This window comes from Equus asinus, chromosome 10 (genome assembly GCF_041296235.1).
Source record: "Equus asinus isolate D_3611 breed Donkey chromosome 10, EquAss-T2T_v2, whole genome shotgun sequence".
Lineage (NCBI taxonomy): Eukaryota > Metazoa > Chordata > Mammalia > Perissodactyla > Equidae > Equus > Equus asinus.
The window spans coordinates 97,986,934-98,007,814 of record NC_091799.1 but is presented as its reverse complement, the minus strand read 5'-3'; the positions used below and the strand labels follow the sequence as shown (position 1 = coordinate 98,007,814).

General features: G+C 35.1%; 1 long non-coding RNA gene across 1 annotated transcript in view; it reads right to left on the bottom strand.

The window, feature by feature from the left end:
- Positions 1–298: 298 nt before the first annotated feature.
- Positions 299–20,881, bottom strand: part of LOC139046489 (uncharacterized) — a 32,606-nt gene continuing 12,023 nt past the window's right edge. Inside the window, exons 2-3 of the long non-coding RNA XR_011506593.1 lie at positions 8,616–8,660; positions 299–379 (exon numbers count right to left, since the gene is read on the bottom strand). This is a non-coding gene — a long non-coding RNA (uncharacterized lncRNA). The remainder of the gene's footprint in view (positions 380–8,615; positions 8,661–20,881) is intronic.

The following is a 20,881-nucleotide window of genomic DNA, read 5'->3' as shown; positions in this document are numbered from 1 at the left end:
CAGTTTATGACTCTATGATGGCTGAGTGATAATAATGCCTATGTTACACATGTTTCTATGTACCAACCGTTATATATTGTGTTTTGCATACTCTTCCCACCTAATCTTCATGACAACCCCCAAGTAATTACTTAGATCTAATCAAGTTTAAGTACTTGTGTTTATTTGGCCCTAATTTTCTCTGAGCAATCAGACATTTGCTCAAAGGAAAGCTGAGCCACTCTATAATCTATTATCCTAACACTGACAAAATTAGCCTTCTCTAAGTTGGACTCTGGCCTGGCCTCCACTGTGCATACCTGAGAGCAAAAGTGAGCAGCTCCATCACTCAGGCCCCTCCTGACCAGCCTCCAGGGGGCTTTGGCAACTTCCACCACACCTGGACAAAGACAATAGACAATTGACACCTCCAGGCTTTTTCAACTGCTGCCCCAAAGAGCCTAGTGACAGTTCAGAAGTATAGGAGCATTATTAGTCCATGGAAAATATTTTGACAAAAGACTGGAGATAAGAAAGGGTTGACAAGTACAGTTTTCCTCTTTCCTTGTCTCTACAAACTGTTCCAAAGTATGAAGTTTCCATACAGCTTTTCTGTAAGTTATTTCACATGATTCACAGGATAAGTAAATGAACAAAAAGGATGCCTAGTTAAATTTTGATTTCAGGTAAACGATGGATGACTTTTTTTAATAGATTTTATTTATTTATTTAGTTTTTACTTTGTTAGTGGTTTCCTTAGTATTTGCAATATACATTTACAACTAATTCAAATCCACTTTTACATTAAACTATCCCACTTGATGGGTAGTGCAAGTACTTTATAATAATAGAATATTCCTAACTTTTTCCTCCTGTCTCTTGCATCATTGCCATCATTCATTTAACTTATGCATAATTGAAAATAAGCATATCAACATATTTATTTACACCCACCTGCATAATCAAATACATCATTGCTATTATTATTTTAAACTGTTTGTTAAATTAAGAATTTTAAAAATATGTTTTATTTTGTCCTCACTTATTCCTTCTCCAATGCTCTTCCTTTCTTTATGTAGATCTGTGTTTCTGATGTATGTAATTTTCCTTCTCTTAAGAACCTCGTTAGCATTTTTTGCACCGCAGGTCTACTGGCATCAAATTCTCTTAATTTTTGTTTGTCTGAAAAAGTCTATTTCTTCCCCAGTTTTGAAGTATAATTTCACAGTATACAGAATTCTAGGTTGCTGAAATTTACTCTTTCAACATTTTAACTATTTCACCTCACTCCGCATTAGCATGCCTGATTTCTGAGGAGAAGTCAGATGTAATTCTTATCTTTGAAACTCTGAAGGCAAAGGTGCTTTTCCCTATGGCTTCTTTCAAGATTTTTTCTTTATATTTGGCTTCCTGCAGTTTGAATGTGATATGCCTAGGTGTATATATTTCTTTTACATTTATCCTGTGTCGTGTTCTCTGTGCTTCCTGGATCTGTAGTTTGATGTCTGACATTAATTTGGGGAATTTCTCAGTCACTCCTGATTCAAATATTGCTCCTGCTCTTTCTCTCTTTCTTCTCCCTCTAGCATTCCCATTATGCGTATATTCTACCTTTTATAGTTGTCCACAGTCCCTAAATCTTCTCTTCTATTTCTTTCAATCTTTTTTCCCTTTGTTTTCCACTTTTGGAAGTTTCTGTTAACACATCCTGAAGCTCAGAGAGTCTTCCCTCAGCTGTGAAAAGCCCAGCAAAGGCATTCCTCATTTGTTACAGCATTTTCAATCTCTAGCATTTCCTTGTGAGTCCCTCTAAGAAGATCCATCTCTCCACTTACATTGGTCATCTGTTCTTGCATACTGTCTACTTTTTCCAATAGAGCCTTCAGCATATTAATTGTAGTTGTTTTAAATTGCTGGTCTGATAATTCCAGCATCCCTGCCGCGTCTGAATCTGGCACTGATGCTTGATCTGTCTCTTTAAGTTATGTTTTTTGCCTTTTAAGATGGCTTGTAATGTTTTGTTGAAAGCTGGACATGATGTACCAGGTAAAGGAATGCTGGTAATAGGCCTCTAGTGATGTGTTGGTAAGGTGTGGGGAGAGAGGAAGCCTTCTGTAGTCCTGTGATTAGGTCCCAGTCTTTCAGTGAGCCTGTGCCCCTGGGCTGTGAACTTTACATGCCCTTCTTAGTACCCCGTACCTGGCTCTTGGGTAATTTCCTGTCAAAGCAGTTTCCTCTCGAAATGTTAAGAATTTTTTTCAACTTAATATAAATTTCTATGCTACTGATAAGAAATATACTATCATTCTGATTTTAAAATTTAATCTCTGGAGTCTATTTTGATGCTCTCCTTTAGTTTCTGGAGACAGTCTAATTAGAAATCATTAGTTAAATCACTCACTCTATGAATCAAAAGTCCACAGTTAGGTACATGCCATTCCTAACATTGTGGTTGATAAACAAGCCCCTGCTTTCCTTTCCTCCTATAAAACGAGGAAAATGACAGTTGTATCTGGGTGTATGCTGTTTGTTTGAAAGACTCCCAGATGGGATTATTTTGTAAACAAAACTAGATGTCACAAATGTGTGGTTACAAGTTTTAAGCTTGTATTTACATTGAAAATAAATAATGTCTCCATATTTATATCTCATTCCCCTTGGGCATCCCGGTATCCAGCATGCCTTAGGAGATTTCACGTCCCATTGCACGTTAGCTGTTCATCTGCGTCAGCTTCTGTTCATTTGCCAATGGATTCTTGCTTATGGACTTTTAAATAATACTTAGATTTGCACATTTTTGGGGTATAATAATGTTTGACTGTTACAGAAGTGCTGTAATTAAGATTGATTTTCCAGTTGCCACCTATATTTAAAGAAAAAAAAAACAGGTCAAAAGAAATCTAGCACCTCAATTCTCTGTTTAATTCAAATGGTGATATGACTTTTGCTGCTTTGTCTGGAGTGCATATTTCTGTTTCCACTTTTCCCAACTTGGCCTCATTCCCTCCATTAAATTCTTTACTTTAGTGCAGCTGCCACATCCACTTCAAAAGATAATTCCCTGGAGGACCAAGGAGACTGCCTGCTTCTCTACAAGACAATGCCTTGTTTAGAAGTCTGGTCAGATGCTGCAGCCCAGCACAATTGATTGAAAAATTGCAGTCTGTAGATATGGTCTGAATTAAGTTCAGGGAGCTTATGCAAGGTACTCGTCACAAATCAAGCCAGTCACCTTCACCAAATGCATTTCTGGCATTAATGCTCAGGCTCATTTCCTTTGATTTTTCCTACTAAGTAGTAGCCAGAATGAAATCAGTGTAATCCACTGAATGAATCTGTTCCTGCTGCAGAAAAGACTAAGATTTTATATACTAAATAAAAAATTGAAAAACAAGCAAGAAAGTTGAAAATATTCAAAAATTGTAATAACAAATAAGATTTTTTTAAAATCTAAGGGTAATAAGGGTCACATGTACATTAAAACAGGAGGAAGCTTTTGCCACCAGAATTCTGGTAGTGATACTATCGAATAATTGGTTAGCGGAAATTTTGTTTACAATAAAAGACAAATTCAAGGAGATCCAGAAATATACTTTCTTTTCCTAATTAAGTGACAGTTCAGAACTAAATCTAAACAGTTTTGAACTTATATAATATTTGAGCAGACAGTATTGAGAGTACCTATATATTAGTTCTTGCACAGTTTCACCTATTATTAACATCTTGCATTACTGTAGCACATTTGTTACAATTAATGAGCCAATATTGTTATATTATTAACTAAAGTTCATAGATTACAGTAAAGTTCCCTTTTTGTGTGTACAACTATGAGTTTTGACAAATGCATAACATCAGGTATCCATCACTATAGTATCATACAGAATAATGTTTTTTTCCCTTGTGTGAGTTTTGGTAGTTTGTGTCTTTTAAGGAATTGGTCCATTTCATCTAAGTTATCAAATTTGTAACCATAGAGCTTTTCATAATATTTCCTTATTATCCCTTTAATGTTCATGGAATCGGTAATGATGACCTCTTTCACTTCTGGAATTAGTAATTTGTGTCTTCTTTTTTTTTCTTACTTATCCTAGCTGTAGGTTTATAAATGTTATTGATCTTTTCAAAAAACTAGCTTTTAGGGGCCAGCCCAGTGGCCCTGAGTTCACCAGTTTGGATCCCAGGCGTAGACCTAGGCACCGCTTATCAAGCCATGCTGTGGCAGGCGTTCCATATAAAGTAGAGGAAGATGGGCGTGGATGTCAGCTCAGGGCCAATCTTCCTCAGCAAAAAAAGAGGAGGATTGTCAGCGGATGTTAGTTCAGGGCTAATCTTCTTCTTCAAAAAACACTAGCTTTTGCTTTTATTGATTTTTCTCCATTGTTTATCTGTTTTTAATCATATAGATTTATGCTCTTATTTTTAACTTTTCTTCTACTTTCTTTACATTTTATTTTGCTCTTCATTCCATAGTTGCCCAAGGGAGAAGCATATACTATTGATTTTAGGTCTTCTGTTTTTTAGTGGTCCTAAGTCCTGGGAACATGACCTACAGAAGTGTTTGCTTCTTTTTTCTCCCCTTTATGTGACAGGAAGTCTGGAGGTGGAGACAAGAGTTGTTTAACTGCTCCTCCCCTTGGTCTGATAAGTCTCTGATAGTTTCCTTTTGAGGGAAGATCGTGGTTATGAAGAATGTTCTGGGCATATTTCAAAATCGTTATTTTTCCCTCCCCTGCCTGAAACCAGAGGGGATTTTTCCTCAATCTTCATTGTGAGAACTCAGTGGGGGTCGTGTAGGTAAAACCCCTGATCATATAGAGGTCACCTAGGACAGGAACCCCAGGAGTTTTCAACTCTCAAATTAATCCACTCTCAGCCTCTAGCAAATCATCAAAATTGCCTTTTGAATCTGCCCACCAGTTACTTGCTCTAGCAGTTTCTGGTTCTTGCTCTAGCAGTAAACTGATCTTGGCTATGAGTTTCAGTGTTTACCTGCCTCCTCAAATCACAGATGGCAGCTTGTCCTGTAACTTCAATTCTCTGAAGAATCTAAGAAAATTCATTAATTTTCAGTTTATTCATCTTCTCTCTTGTGAGGATGAAAGTGATGACTTCTGTTTTTTCATATGAAAGCTGAAACCAAGAACATATCTTTATAAAGGGTCTCCCCACATATGAGATGACTTATACTTAAAATCATGTCTCTCTAATTTTGAAACTAGGCATTCTGATTTCAAAGTTAAAAGGTTAAATTGTGTTAGTGTCTAATGTTGCTTCGACAAATAAACACATCTCAGTGGCTTAAAACAACACAAATTTTATTATAGTCTGAGATCCAAAATCCAAAATCATCCTCTCTAGGCTAAAGTCAAAATGTCGGCAAAATTAGTCCCTTCTGGAGGCTCTGAGGTGAGACTCATGTCCTTGTCATTTTCAGCTTTTAGAAGCCACCGCATTTCTTGGTTCTTGGTCCCTTTCTCCATGTTCGAAGCCAATAGTATGGCATCTTCTCTCCTTCATGATGTCTGTTTCCATACTCAGAACTTTTCTTGACTTTGACTTGCCTTCATCTCTCTTATGAGGACCCTTTGTGATTTCACTGGACCCACTTGAATAATCAGGGTAATATCCCAATCTCAGAATCCTTAGTCACATCTTCAGAGTTCCTTTGTCTTGTAAGGTAACATATTCACAGGTTCTGGAGATCAGGGCATGAACATCTTTTGGGGGCACTATTTAGCCTATCATAATGGCTAAGTATTAATACATTTTCATATAAGATATATGTTTCTTGTTGCTATTAACCACTTTTATATTTGTAGCAAATTTGTTTCACTTACTTGTTTCTGTTAGGATTTTGAAAATTATGTAGCCTGTACCTTTATCTACACCTTGTTCTATAGTTATGAAATATAAAGTGGTTCACACAAAATTCCAGTTTAAATTTGGGCATACTATTTGGTACATGCTGTTTTAAATTGAGTTCTAGAACCATTAGCTTTTTTGAACAAGTGGAAACAAATTTAGGTGACTATTAAATCAATGAAGAGTGGCATCAAAACCACTGGCATGGGAAACCACTAGAAATTCTTTATTGACATTGCTATAGTTGCTGTGAGCCTGCTACACCAGTTGCAATGCTATAGTGAGTGCTGTGGGAAATTAAATTTGATATAATTTTCTTATTCCCGCTGAATCAAATCTTTTTTTTCTTTTGTGAAATGTCTTTTGATGTGAACTATGCCCAATTTTATATTAGAAGATATTATCTTAATTTTGTTTATTTTTATCATGTAAATTTTATTAATTTTTATTTGGCCAAACCCATCAATTTTTCCTCTTCTGCATTTCACATATGAATATTGAAAGAATTATTTCGACTAGCTGTATGCTGATATTCACTTGTGTTTTTCCTTTTTTTAAGATTTTATTTCTTTTATAAATCTTATAAGATTTTTAAAATTAAAGGTAGTTATTTTTTCTGATGTTAGATGTAAGTCAAGAGTTTTGTTTATGGATTCCACATATTTAAATAATCTCAGAATAATTTAATAAATAATATGCCATTTTGCTGGTATCACATTAAACTCAAGCCTATGTTTAAGAATGTATATAAATATATATTTTTTGTAATGTACTGAAATCAAGTCTAAAACCAGCCTGTTTTTATTTTTTCCATATGGATAATTTCATTTTTTATCTTGTCTGGATGATCATAATTTTTGTGTATTTTTAAAGTTCAAGATTTTCATCACAATATTTATAGGATTAGTCATTTACATTAATAGTATCTGAGTCTTAGTATGATTTTTGAAATAGAAAAACAAGTTTGCAGCCTTTCCCTTATATGAAGTGCCGGCTCTGAGTTTCCCTTATTTTAAATACAAATGGTCATTTATTTGTATTCTTTAAGTAGATATTTAAGCATATGTATTTTTCTTGAAAGAAGGCTTTTGTTTTCACAGGTAAATAAACATTAGCCATGTAGGTGAGGGAAGAATGTATTCTCTAGACAAAGGAATAGAAAATAAAAATAGCCATAAAAGAATGCCTTTCAGGATTACAGGTAGTTCCATTTCCTAAGAGTGAAGGTGAGTGGAAGAGGGGCAATAGCTGAGACAAAAGAAATTGGACCATATCACAAAGGATGGTGTATACTAAGCAAGATTATTTATTTATTTTATATTATTTATTTTTATTTTTTATTGAAATATATTTGACATATAACATTGTGTTAATTTAAGGTGTATAACATATTAACTTGATACATTTATATATTGTAACATGATTGCCATTGTAGAGATAAGGAGCACCTCTATCACATTATATAGTTATAATTTCCTTTAAATGGTTGGAATAATTAAGTTCTAGTCTCTTAGCAAGTTTGATGAGGATAATACAATTTTGTTGTTTATGGTCACTGTTCTGTACGTTCTATCTCTCTGTATATATACTACAATTTCTTTTTCTATTTATATGTCATTGCACACATAGATTGTTTCCATATCTTGGCTATAGTGAACAATGCTGCAATGAACACAGAGGTGAAAATACCTCTTTGAATTATAATTTTATTTCCATTGAATTTATACCAGAAGAGGAATTGTTGTATTATATGACACTTCTATTTTTAATTTTTTGAGGGAACTTCGTACTGTATCCCATATGGCTGCAGCAATTTACATTCCCATCAATAGTGTACAAGTTGCCTTTTCTCCACATCCTTACCAACACTTACCTTTTGTCTTCTTAATAGCCATGCTAACAGGTGTGAGATAATATCTCATTGTGATTTTGATTTTCATGTCCTTGATGATCAGTGATACTGGGCACCTTTTTGTGTATCTGTTGGCCATTTTAAATAGGCATATATCATAACCTGTTAAAAATAAGGTTCTGGAACTTGTAGAAGACATTAGGAAGAAATATTCCACTTAGATATTTAAATAAGTTTATGGATAAGTGAATTCTGAATATATCAAGTGAGTGTACACAATATGGAAAGATAGGACAGAGAATGCAACCCTAGGGAACATTTATGTTTAAGGGTTGGGAAAGGAGAAGAGACAGGAAAAATAATCAGAAAAAAAGCAGCAGAAAGAAAGAAGAAAAAACAGGTGCAAGTGATTATCAGGGAAGGGATTAGAAGATACAAGGCAGTCGAGTTGATGAAATACCAGAAAGTGGTCAGAAAAGAGGGACTAAAAATTTCCATGTGGATTTTGAGAATTGGGAGATGCTTGGTGATTTAGTCAAGAGAATCCAGTGAGATGGTGGATTGGAAGACAAATGGCGGTGGAAGGATAAGTGACGAGTGATGAACGAGTAGAATCAAAACCTCTATTCTATATTTAGGAGCTTTGTCATGAAGACAAGGAGATAGCTTTAGCTCTATGGAACATGGAGAAAAATCCTTGTGAATATTGCGTTGATGTGGTCATGTTTATATTTGACTGTGTTACACTAGGTGATGGAAGAAGGTCCCTAGGCAAATGGTAAGAGAAGGGACGTAGAACACAGCTTCTTGGCCTTGGCGAAGGTGGCCATCTTCCCTTGAGATCACAAAGATTTAAGTGAGACTGGTTAACCAATGAGAATGCCTTTTTATGTGAGGAGATAAGGAAGATAAAATTAATCACCTTGGATGACAGTCTTCACGACCACCGCCAAATAGTGAAGGACAGCTGGAATGAAATAAGAAATGGGCTTAGAGAAATGCCAGGTTTTCAGATAGACACTCTTGGAAATGAAGAGCGAGGTAAAAGCAATATGTGTGTGATTTTCAGCGTAACACGTTTCCTGACCAAGGAAATAAAGCAAGTAAGATAAAAAGCTGGCTCTCCTTCTATCTTATACCATTTAAATATGAATTCAATATACATTTAGTGGTGACGAGGGAAGTGAAAACTAATAGTTCTTTTAGATTTAATCAATTAAAAATCAAGTTAACTGGCACCTTATATGCCTCTTATAAATTGTCCCCGAGTGACTCACCTTTTAATCTGGTTCTGCATGTGATGTTTAAAATTTGAATTTGTGTAATTTTCACAAATACTGTCATACTTAATCAAGAAGGAATATTTCATAAGCTCTAACAGCGCATTTATGATTCCTATACTTTCAAATTATATTCTTTGTGAATCAAGCAGATTTTAAACCATTCAATGACTTCCCATCTTACACAGAGAAAAACATCGAGGCTTTTCATGGTTCAAAGCCCAGACATCATCTCACTCCCACTCAGCCCTTAACCTGACCCCATGTCCTTACACTCTCTTCCAGCGGAGTGCTGAAACCACTGGAACCAGCTCATGATAGCCTGTCGTGTACATCTCATCCCACCCCCGCATTCCACATCACGTCTTTAGCTTGAAATCGGTCATCGTGCAAGTATTTATACAACAGAAACTGACAAACACTAAAAATTATAGCCTTTTTTTTCTTTTTGAGAGTCAATTTGTCAGCACACCACTGTCTTCTTCCCTTGCTCTGTTCAAACTCTACTGGCTTTTTTTACCGTTTCTTGTTTCAATAGGCAACCTCTTAGGACCTTTATATTTGCTGTTCCTCTTTCTGGAATGCTCTTTTAGGTCTTACCCACATGTCACCAACTCAGTCTAGCCTTCCTTACTTTTGCTAATTGCATTACTCCTGTGCCCTCCCACACCATTGAAACACACACACAAAATCCACATCCCATATCCCTGCTTTCTCTTTCAAAATCTCTGTAGTACTTACAACTGTCTATTATACTATAATTTTTTATTAATTTTTTATATTGCTTATTCTGACCCCCCTAATATGTATTTACACTATTTTGAACAATGCTGAATTCAGTTCTCGGAAGGGTACCACTCAATAACTGCTTGTTGAATAAATGAAGTAACAACACTGTTGACAAATTTAAGCATATTTAACAAGATTTTGATGGCTCCTTTTTGTTTTTATTGTTTAATATATTTTTAAGAATACTAAATCCTGTTAACAATTTCTCTATTTTTTTAATTGCTATCATTTTGCAATAAAATCAGAAAGATTTTTAAGTCAATAAGATAGTTTACATATCATGTAAGAAATTAGATTGTCACAAGCTGTACTTATTTATTTAAATTATAATATAATTACTCAAGATACATTTATTTAAGTCAGATAAATGTAGAAAAATTTAATATTTTATAAAAAGAAATGTATTATTCTCTTACTGCTCCTTAATGAGGCTATACGCAGTTTTATCAATGGCATGTGGGATGGGGCCAAGGAGCTGTGACTCTGTGTTTGTTTATGCTCTTCTGTGCAAGGTGTCTGATGTTAGCCATGATCAGTTTGCAAGACCATCATCCAAGTACTCATCACATCAATTTATAGCAGGTGGTTATTGTCATGAATCCATATGAAATAATTTTCTGGGAGAACCATTTCATTTGTAAACAGACAATATATATTTAAAATGGTGCTTCTTTACTTACATCCATTTTCCTGAACTGTCTTATCCTTTTTCTTCCCATGACTATGAATTATAACCAAAATTTACTTGATGGCAATCTTCTGCTTGCTTCAGTAACAATGAATTGAATCAGTGCCATTTGATATTTGAGTAAATTTTTGATGCAGCAGTATAAGAGGGGAAAGTAGGTGCATAACTGGATTATTTTCCAAAATCTGGTACTCTTAATGTAAACAAATAAAACAGGAAAAGAGCTAAAACATGAAAGCAATAAATATCCACAGGCAATATAAGCAAGGGGAAAGAAAACAGCAGTATGTAGAGAAAGAAGCCAATCTGATTCCATACTAAACTCTCTCTCCAAAGAGTCAGTTGGATTCCCTTTGAATCTACACTTTATGTCATTCACAAGTAAAAAATGAATTAACTACCTTAACATGTGAACTTTAACCTGGAGAGTTCTATTATTAAAATACTTAATTTTTAAAAATATTATCTTCAATTTTCAGCTTTAAGCACTCCTTTGTCCAGTCTATACTGCACAAAACTGCCATACCTATTATAAACACGTACAGACACACACACACACACATCTAGAGTTATAGATTTTGATCTCCATTGTTTTCTCATGATCTTTTGGCAATGGTACTCAAGGCATTTACAAATCTGTCCCAATCTCTGTTTACAATGTCGTTTCTTTCCTCTCCCCGTCTCTCCACTCTTTCTGTTAGTCATGTTGATATTGCACTGTCTCCTACCATTTTCCAAATAGTGTCTGCTTCTTAACAGCTCACAGTTCCGCACCTACTTCTCCCTGGAATCCCAGTTCCTCTTTTCTCCACACTCTGAACTCTATATTCTTTGGAAAAATCAGATCATACTTCCTCTGTCAAGTTTCTCCTCACTCTGACCCTCCCAAGAGTTCAAGCACCATCTTGCTACTTCCATCGAACTTTGTCTATACCTCTGTAATTGATATGCATACACAAGTGTTTTTATAATACATTTCGCTTTAAAGATTGTTTGCATATGTCTCTCAGTCTCTGGACTTTATTATTTGAAATTGAGAGTTATGAGTCATTCATCTTTTTACTGTGACATGCATCCTGTTGTCTGGCATTGATTATGGAATAAAAAATGCATAAGCTAATTGTGGTAAGCAAAAATTCAAAAGATGCCTTCCTGACAAGATTCCTATACCCTGGTTATTCAATCAAACATTAATCCAGTTACTGCTTGAAATAGACTTTGCAGATGGAATTAAAGTTACTTGTCAGCTCAACCTAAAATAGGGAGAATATTCTAGATTATCTGGATGCACTCAAGGTAATCATGTGAGTTCTTAAAAGCAGCAGAAGAAGACAAAATGGCCAATGAGAGATGAGTGGCACATGGGGATGGCAAGACAAAGGAGGCAGAAAGGAAGACCAGAAGAATTCAAAGCATGAGAAAGATTTAATGTTGATGGCTTTGGAAGATGAAGGGGGAGGGCTATGAGCCAAGGAATTTGGGTAGCCTCTAGAAGTTGAGAAGACCCTTGGCTGACATGCAGCAAGGACACGGAAACCAGAGTGCTACAACCACAGAGAACTGAATTCTGCCAACAACTTGAATAAGCCTGGTAGCAGATTCATCCCCAGAACGTCACAAAGGAACGCAGCCTTGCTGACACCTTGACTTCTCAGCTTTGTGGAACCTCTGTGAGAATGCTGACTTACGGAACTGTAAGATAATGAAGAAAATTGTGATAACATCTCAAAGTAACAGTGGAGAACTAACACAGAAACAACAACTTGTATTATCTCTTCAGAAAAAAAAAAAAATGTTCATTCAGTGTTCCAGTTAAGACTCATTAAGCTAGACACTCTTCTGTGGGCTAAAAATACATGGCGAACATGTCCTCATGGAGCTTAATTCTATTTACCTTGCCATTGTGCTAATTGGATAAACCTTTTTATCATTAATTATCTACATGACAGCAAGCAACCCAGCAACTAATTAGCACAAATTATAGAACTAAAATTACCATGATTCAACAGATTCGCTGTCTCCTATTCCCCTTAATTGAGGATTCATGTTCATATACCTTCCCCAGCAGTAGGTTCTCTGAAATTGGTTTTCCTTGTTAAATTGATTGTATACTATTTTTTCTAAAGTTACTATGGTATTTTCAGTTACTTTGAGAAATTAGATTGCCTAATGGGAAGAGGCACAATTTAATCTTGTTATTGAGGTTTTATTTTCTCAGGATTTATGTTTCTAAGTGATTTTTCAAAAACTGTCACATATACAGATATGGGATTTGACTTTCTTAAATTCCCCTCAAATTCCATATTATTTCAACCTTTTTCTCCAAGATCATATCCATAGTTTTAGTAGATATCATGCATAATCATGAAGTAATGACTTCTCTGTAAGAGAAGGTATTTAAAAAAAATATGAAGCAGCTTTTCTTGTTTGCTTTTCTGATAATAAAACTTCCATTCTGGTGGGCCCCAGATGACTGTTTTTTTGTTGTTTTTCATCTGTCTTGGGTTGAGCACATGGGAAGAGGTTGAAGATTAAGACTCTACTGAATTCATTCAAAGAGGAGGAGGAGCACAAGGATTATAGAAGGTTGGGGATTAGAAATATTACAGAAATAATGTAAATGTTTCTAGATGAAAAAATAAGATGTGTTTAAGGCCCTCCTTTTTGTTGAGAAAAAGTTTTCTATTTAATCTTGGCCTAGAAGACCCAGTTCATAGAGTTTACTGCTTCTATAGAGAAGATACCCTCTTACACATGTCATCAGAGCCAGGAGATTTGCTGGTAAGTAGAGAATGTGCCAGAAAAGAAGGAAACAGAAGGACTCACCCACAGATAATTGTGAAAAAGTAAGAGGAGAAGAGAGTCACGGGAGCTTAACTGTCATATTTTTGTTCAAACGTTCCCCCTTCCACACCTTGGGGTAGAGATGGGAAGTTTTATTAGACAAGGGAGGCACAGGTGGAGTCATGATTTTGGATTCCTGTTTGGTATCTTAGAGGAAACTACTGTGCAGAGATACCTCATAGACATGGATTAGTCCAGCCCCGTGGAGAGGGTGAAGAAGGGAGGACAGATGAAGAGTGAGCCAAGCTCCAGGGATGTCTTAGTTCCACATGGCATGGGCACTGAATTGGACAAGGTTAGGCACAGCAAACTTTAGGTATGTTCTTCCAGATCAGGAACTCTACAAATGGAGAACATGACACAGACTCTAGGGTCTGAAGCAAGAAAAATTCTTGAGGAATAGCTGACTCTTCAAGGTGTTAGGTCAATGATCCCAATAAGATTATTTGATCTCAAAAGACAGACTATATTTAACAGCCAGAAATGCTACTCTAGCCAAGGAGAAATAGGACATTGCCCTGGAAGTCAGAGAGTCATAAATACTCTTCAACAAATCCCACACCTCCCAATTCACAGGGAACCAGCATGCTTCCACATGTACACCCGGATACATCTATGAAAAGGGCAAGGTAGGGGGATGAAGGCAGAAAAGTTTGAGGCTGAAGGCACTTCTCCTTTTTTAAGAAGAAATGAAATGATTGAATTCTGGATCTGACTGAGATTAAAATCAGATTGAATTAAAAGTTATATACATTTTTTTTTCACTGTTAACTAGGACATGCAGGATCATGATAGAAGCAGATTAGCTAGAGACTAGTCAAAGCCATTGTAGGGGCAGAAAAATTTTTCTAGGTTGTTTGGCTGGCCTAACAAATTGACAGAAGACAGATTAATAGGAGAAGAATAAATTTAATTGCATGCATGTGGGAGTCCCACAAAAATATGAGACTCAAATAAGTGCCCAAAGCTGGCAGCTTTTATACTTGTTAGATAAAGAAATAACAAATTTGTAAAGAATTGACAGGACAAAGGGGTTTGTGCTTGGAGTAGAAATTAGTGAAGTAACAAGGTTGGTTTATACAGCCTTCTTGGCACTAAATTCCCTGTCTCTGGTGATAAGGATGCCCTCTACTCTCCTGGTACAGGGAGGGTCCCTTTCACATGGGAGATTTATTTCCTGCTTTAAGGCGGACAAGGAGTGTCAGAGTATCATTTTTGCACCAGCTGTTTCTCAAGTAACTTTAATTTAAAATAGTCCAAGTGGCATATTTTGGGGTAGCATATTCTGCTCCCCTTCAATATAATATTTTCTTTGCACAGTCAAATGTTAGTGCAATTTAGAATTTGTAACTCCATCTTATATACATTTTAGAAGTTTCCTTCTCCTTCAGGATTTTTTGTATTTTCTACAGCTACGTTAGAATTTTTCACATTTTCCCAAGGTTTTGGTCTCGTGTATTCTCTGAAAGCATGTGAAAATGAGTACTTTTAATAGTCACAGCATCTTGTATTCATATAATTTTTTTATAGATTCAGTGTGCTTTCCCATGCATTATCCTTCTTGATTCTATAAAAACTTTGAAGTAGGCAGTATACAATTTGACCTACAGCACGTATTGGTATAAATGACCTTGTTCTGCTGCTGTTGCATCTCGAGGGAAAATCACTGAGCTGCAGAAGCAGAAGCCTCACAGATTTAATTATAATGATAATACTAATGTAAACTAACAACTATTAAGCATGTATTTGCCGCACAGTTTCTTATACATTTCATACTGATTCCTTTATTTCATCTTCACAGAAACCCCATCAACACTGGTAATAGTATGTTCATTTTTCAGAGCGGCATCTCAGAGTTAGTAACTGAAAGAGTCAGCACTTCCATGCCAGGTTCAGGAAAGTTTCCACAAAGTTTCATGCTTGATTTTACTCCAAATGTTTGGGGATTTAAGGAGTTGAAAATCCAAAAAATTAAATAATTAAAGAAATTGATTTATAATACATAATCCTAGGTCCCAGGGACCTGTTCCAGTATCATTCACTTTTGGAAGCTGTTCATCAGTTGGCTTTAAAAAAATTCATCAAGCCAAGATATACTTTTCTACCATAAATGTTTATTTTCTTTGGTAATTTTATAAAAGTCAAATTTTATTTCTAAGATATTCTCAGTTTGTTGAGTGATCTTTGTATCCTTTCACTTGGATAACCAGTGACTGATGAATTTAAATATTTTCAATGTAATATGTTTTTCTTGGAACAAGTCTACTTAGCCCAAATTTTCAAATTGCTTAGCTCTCCCCAAGCCCACCCCCCACACAATGTTCTTCAGGATCTCTTCCGTAAAGGACTGCAAACATATTGTGTCAAAGTCCTAACATTTCCTTTTTGTCTGTTGTAGATTGATAACTCTCAAATACACTGCCTTCCTCTTCCCATATTTTAATTTGTAATCTTAAGTAGCTGTGGAAATTTTAATGTGGTTGTAGGGGGAGGAAAAATAATTTTCCATCTACCTTTCTAGGTTCTTGGCTGAGACCCCTGTAATAAAGACAGATTAACAGGAGAAAAACAAACTATACCCAGCCTCTTAATTTCAAATTTGTGTGCCTGATGTTCAGTAAGCCAATCCCTGAGACATCATGCTTGGAGATGGAGAAAGGTTTATTCAAATTGGCCAAAATGAAAAGGTGGGAAGATAGGTTCTCTCAAATCTTCCTTAACAACAGAAGAAAGCAGGTGGTCTTATAGAGCTAAGGGGCTTGGCAGGAGGAGTTTCAGAGAAACAGGGGGATAATCTGTGTTTTTTCACTCCAGTTAAGCCCTTGGGCAATCTGACTTCTGGACATCAATGGCAGCTTGGGACTGGTTATCTGGTGATTGTAACTTCCTCGGAGGCATGCTTTTTCTTCTGCAAAACAAGGTCATAAGTCCTTGTGATCCTTGAGTCACCCCTCAGGATAAACAAGGAAACAGCAAATTGACAAGATTAACCTCTTTTCATCTATGTCTGTGTTGGGAACAAGGTTGAAAAGTAATCATGTCCTTATTGAATATTAACAGTAACCCTAGGATACCTGGCTTCACAAACAGAAGTTTAATAACACGTATACCTCCTGTAGACATGGGAGATACCCAGGAAAACTGAGTAACTCCCAAAATGGCCCAAGCTACCACCTTAAACACCATCTCCAGCTAAAGACAAAAAAAAGATGCTGGGGAGCCACTTATAGGAGGTGACTAGGAAAAGCACAGTAAGTAAGGGTGAGGTCCTTATGCTGGTTTAGGTCTTTGCCTTCTCCATTGATAAGAGTTTCAAAGACTTGAGTCATCTTTCTCTTCCTGGTACAGAGAGGGAGACACCCTTACAAATGGAGATTTCCCTTGTAAATGTATAAATGTCTATTACAAAGGGTAACTTCTACTGAGTTTTCAGAGCTTTTCCTATGTCTACTATTTCTTAAAAATAATCAGCCTAAAATCTTTTCCTATGTCTACTATTTCTTAAAAATAATTAGCCTAAAATAAACCTTACACCATAGAGATATATTTTGAGGTGGCAAATTCTGTTTACCTTCATGTTTTAATAAAGATTCTGTGGTTGCTGAGTTAACAAAAGATTTGAAATACTTCTCATTATTACCCAGTTAAAAACATATCTGATAACAGTAGCAGCTTTTTTGGGAAAAAGATCTTTAATCAAACTTTGGTTGTTGTTTTCACCATGTTCGTAACTTCTTGATTTATAAATATATTCTTGGAATTTCTCCTAACTAAAATTGTCTCATGTTAACCAATTTAACTAAAAAGATAATATTAAAAGTCTAAATTAATATGAATTATTTATTTTATTTACAATTCCATTGTGTCATTTGAGCAAAATATAAATGTAGTGCATTTTGTTCAGACACGTAACAATTGACTATCATGGAGTCTTTTGGGTCCTCTAAAATATCCAAACTTGAAAAGTCTTTCGTATATCTTATGGGGAAAGCATTCCATTTTTCTCCATTTAGTATGATATGTGTTGTCGTTACTTTTATTTTCATGGAATGCTCTTTTCAGACTGAGGAATTTTTCTTATATTCTTGGTTTCATATTCAAAAAATTGTCATCTTTTGAAATAATCACACAGTTTTTCTCTTTTCCTCCATTAATATGATGAACTGCATTGTTTGATTTTTCAAATGTAAACTAACCGTGCTTTACAAGAATAAACTCTTTTTGGTTGTTGTATAGTATTATATTTCTATATTGCTTAATTCAATTTGCTAATATTTTATTAAGGAGTTTTGCATTTATACTTATGAATGATATTGGCCTATGGGATTTGTTTGTTTGCCTACTTGCTTTCAATATCTTTTACAGGTTTTGATTTTATGGTCATGCTGGTTTTATAAAACAACTTAGGAAGTAGTCTTTCTTTTTCTATTTTCTGAAAGTCTTTGTGGAAGATTAGTGCCATTTCTTCCTTGAACGTTTGATAGAATTCAGCACTGAAGCCATCTGAGCTTGGTGCTTTCTTGAAGGAAGTTTGCTGATAATTAATTCAATGTTTTTAATATATGGGGCTACTCTCTTTTTATGTTTCATGTTGTGTCACTTGTGGTAAGTGTAATTTTTTTCAAGGAATGTGTACATTTTGTATAAATCCAGTTGTCTAATTTTTTTGGCATAGAGTTGCCAATAATATTCTCTTACCAGCTGCTTAATGTCTACATGATCTGTAGGGTAAACCCGCTTTTACTCCTAGTATTGATAATATGTGTCTTCTTTTTTCTTGATCAATCTATTCAAGGTTTATCAATTTTATCAATCTCAAAAAATCAGCTCTTAGCTTTATTAGTTGTCTTTATTGCTATTCAATTTTTTATTTCACTGATTTTTGGTCTTTCTTATTTCTTTCCTTATTCTCATTTTGAGGATATTTTGTTCTTACTTTTCTAGTTCTTTGATGGTTTTGGGCACTCATTCTTTACTTGCATAGGCTTTTCAAGCTACAGATTTCATCCTAACTGCATCTCACAATATTTGGTATGCTGATTTTTTACTATGATTCAATTCTTAATCTTTTCAAATATTACCTGTGATTTCTTCAACACACACTATTTAGAAGTGCTTGTGTTTTAAAAAAATATACGAGGTTTGCCTAAGTTTCTTATTGTTATTTATTTGTTTATTTTTAAATAAATTTAATTTTGGTTAGAATGCAGAATACTCTCTATGATCTCATTCCTTTTAACTTTATTTAGACATTTTTTTTTGCATGATAGATGTGATTTAACTTGGTGAACGTATCTTGTGAATTTGAAAATAATGTGTATTCTGCATTATTTGATATAGTATTCTATAAATACTAATTAGGTCCAGGTAGTTGATGATGTTATTTGTGTCTTCTATGATTTCACTGATTTTTTGACTACTGGTTCTAGTAATTGCTTAAGGGAGTCTTAAAATCTCTAATTGAATGGTGGAATTTTTGAATTTCTCTCTTTAATTTTGCTAAATATTACTTCAAGTATTTAGAAGTCTTATTACTAAGTGCATACACACATGGTTTTTATATCATCCTGTTATTTACCCCAATATCATTATGATATAACCCTTTTTATCTCTGGTAATACATTTTGTCTGGAAGTCTAGTTCATCTGATATTGGCACAGCCACTCCTGCCCTCTTATGCTTACAGATTTTATATCTTTTTGGCAGACAGACTTTAAGTATCTCTGCCTTTGTGGAAGTCCTTTCCCTTAGATACAGGCAGAACCTTTCACTTGCTTCTTACCAATAGAATGCAGCAAAGGTGGCAGGGTGTATATGATTCCATACACAAGATTTATTGTGTAGCACCCGTCTTGCTAGAGTCTCCGTCTCCTCACTTCCTGGCTTTGAAGAAGCAAACTTCCCTGAATCCTACAACTGTAAGGAAAGAATGGTACCAACAGCCATGTTATTGAAGAGGCAGATTCTTCCCTAGTGCAGCCTCCACATGGAAGCCCATTCCTATGGACGAGACTATGAGCACACCTTTGTGAGACACAAGGCAGAAAACCCAGTGAAGCCGCGCCTGAGCTTCTGGCCCACAAAAGCTGTGAGATAATAAAAGTTTTGCAATACAATGCTGTGTTTGTGGGAATTTGTTCCACGACAGTAGAAAATGAATGCAGCATTATTCCACTCATTTGTGTTCAACCTATCTGTGTCTTTATATTTTTGGTATAACCATAGACAGCAAGGAGTTGGAGCTTGCTGTGTTGTCTATTATGAAGCACTCCTTCAAATAGGGATGCAGGGATCTACGCTTCTTCAAAGTTGTGGTGCAGCCATTTCAAAACATAGGTTCTAAGGTTTCAGTGGCAGAGAAAGAGAGATGCAAGAGACATTGGCTTTTAACTGCTTCTGCTTAGAAGTGACATATTTCAAATCGGCACAGTACATTAGCCAGAAACAGTCACGTGGCCCCAACTTATCAGGGATTGCAGGGGAACGTAGAGAACATATATAGAGCCATATCTATGCCAAAATGCTTAATGGGGAACCCTTGGAAATAACATAGGATTATCAATTTTACAAATTTTATTGTGTATCTGGAAGTTCTGGTGAAAATAACTAAGCAACGAAAAAAACTATAATTATTGGAAATAAAATAATAAAATTACCCTTAAATGATCTGAAAATGAGAGGTTCATATAATAGGAAAACAGAAGAAAAGCAATCACCTCACAGTGATTATTTCTTCACACTTCACGATCTCTTTTTTTTTTACTACAATCCTATCAGAATGCAATGTAATTCCCATTAGTCCAGTAAAACTAATCTTTTCCACTTGTTCATTCTTTGTCTCTATATTAATTGACTCCTCAGCAGTAACATATATATATGTAGTACTTTTATCTTTATGCATATATATCACTCTTTAATTGTATATTCACTATACACACACACATATACATATATATATATATATATATATACACACACACATAAATACGCACTTATGAGTTGAGTATGTAATCTTGGTTTCACTTTCCATGTTATTTATCAGTTTTCTTGGATAGCTCATTTTGCATAATTTATATTTTCAACCCCTGGATTTTGGGGTTCCCCAGAGCTCAAACACAGAGTCTGTTCTTCTTTCTCCATAACTTCTTTAGATGATCTTATCCAGTCTTAGGGCTTTAAATGCCATCTAAAAGTAAATAGTTTTGAAATGTATATCTCACAGTCATAGCCTTCGCCTTGGAAACTTTTAGGATTTCATTTTCACTACTACTGTTCAAAATTTCACCAGAATATATCTAACCATGAGTCTTTTTTATTTATACTGCTCAGCAGCACCAGACCCTTAGAACATGAAGATGTTTTCCTTTTTCCAGGTTGAGAAAATTTTATTCGATTTTTAAATAGAATTCCTCTCCTCCATTCACTTTGCTCTCTAAATTTAAAACTCTTATTGTCCTGCAAAATATTACTTTGCGTTCTATAACTTCTTTTGTTTTCCCTTAATTTCTATATAGATCTTATTCTATTTTTTAAGGTGTACATTTTCTGGAATCTGGTGATATTAGGATAATTCGTGTGTGTGTGTGT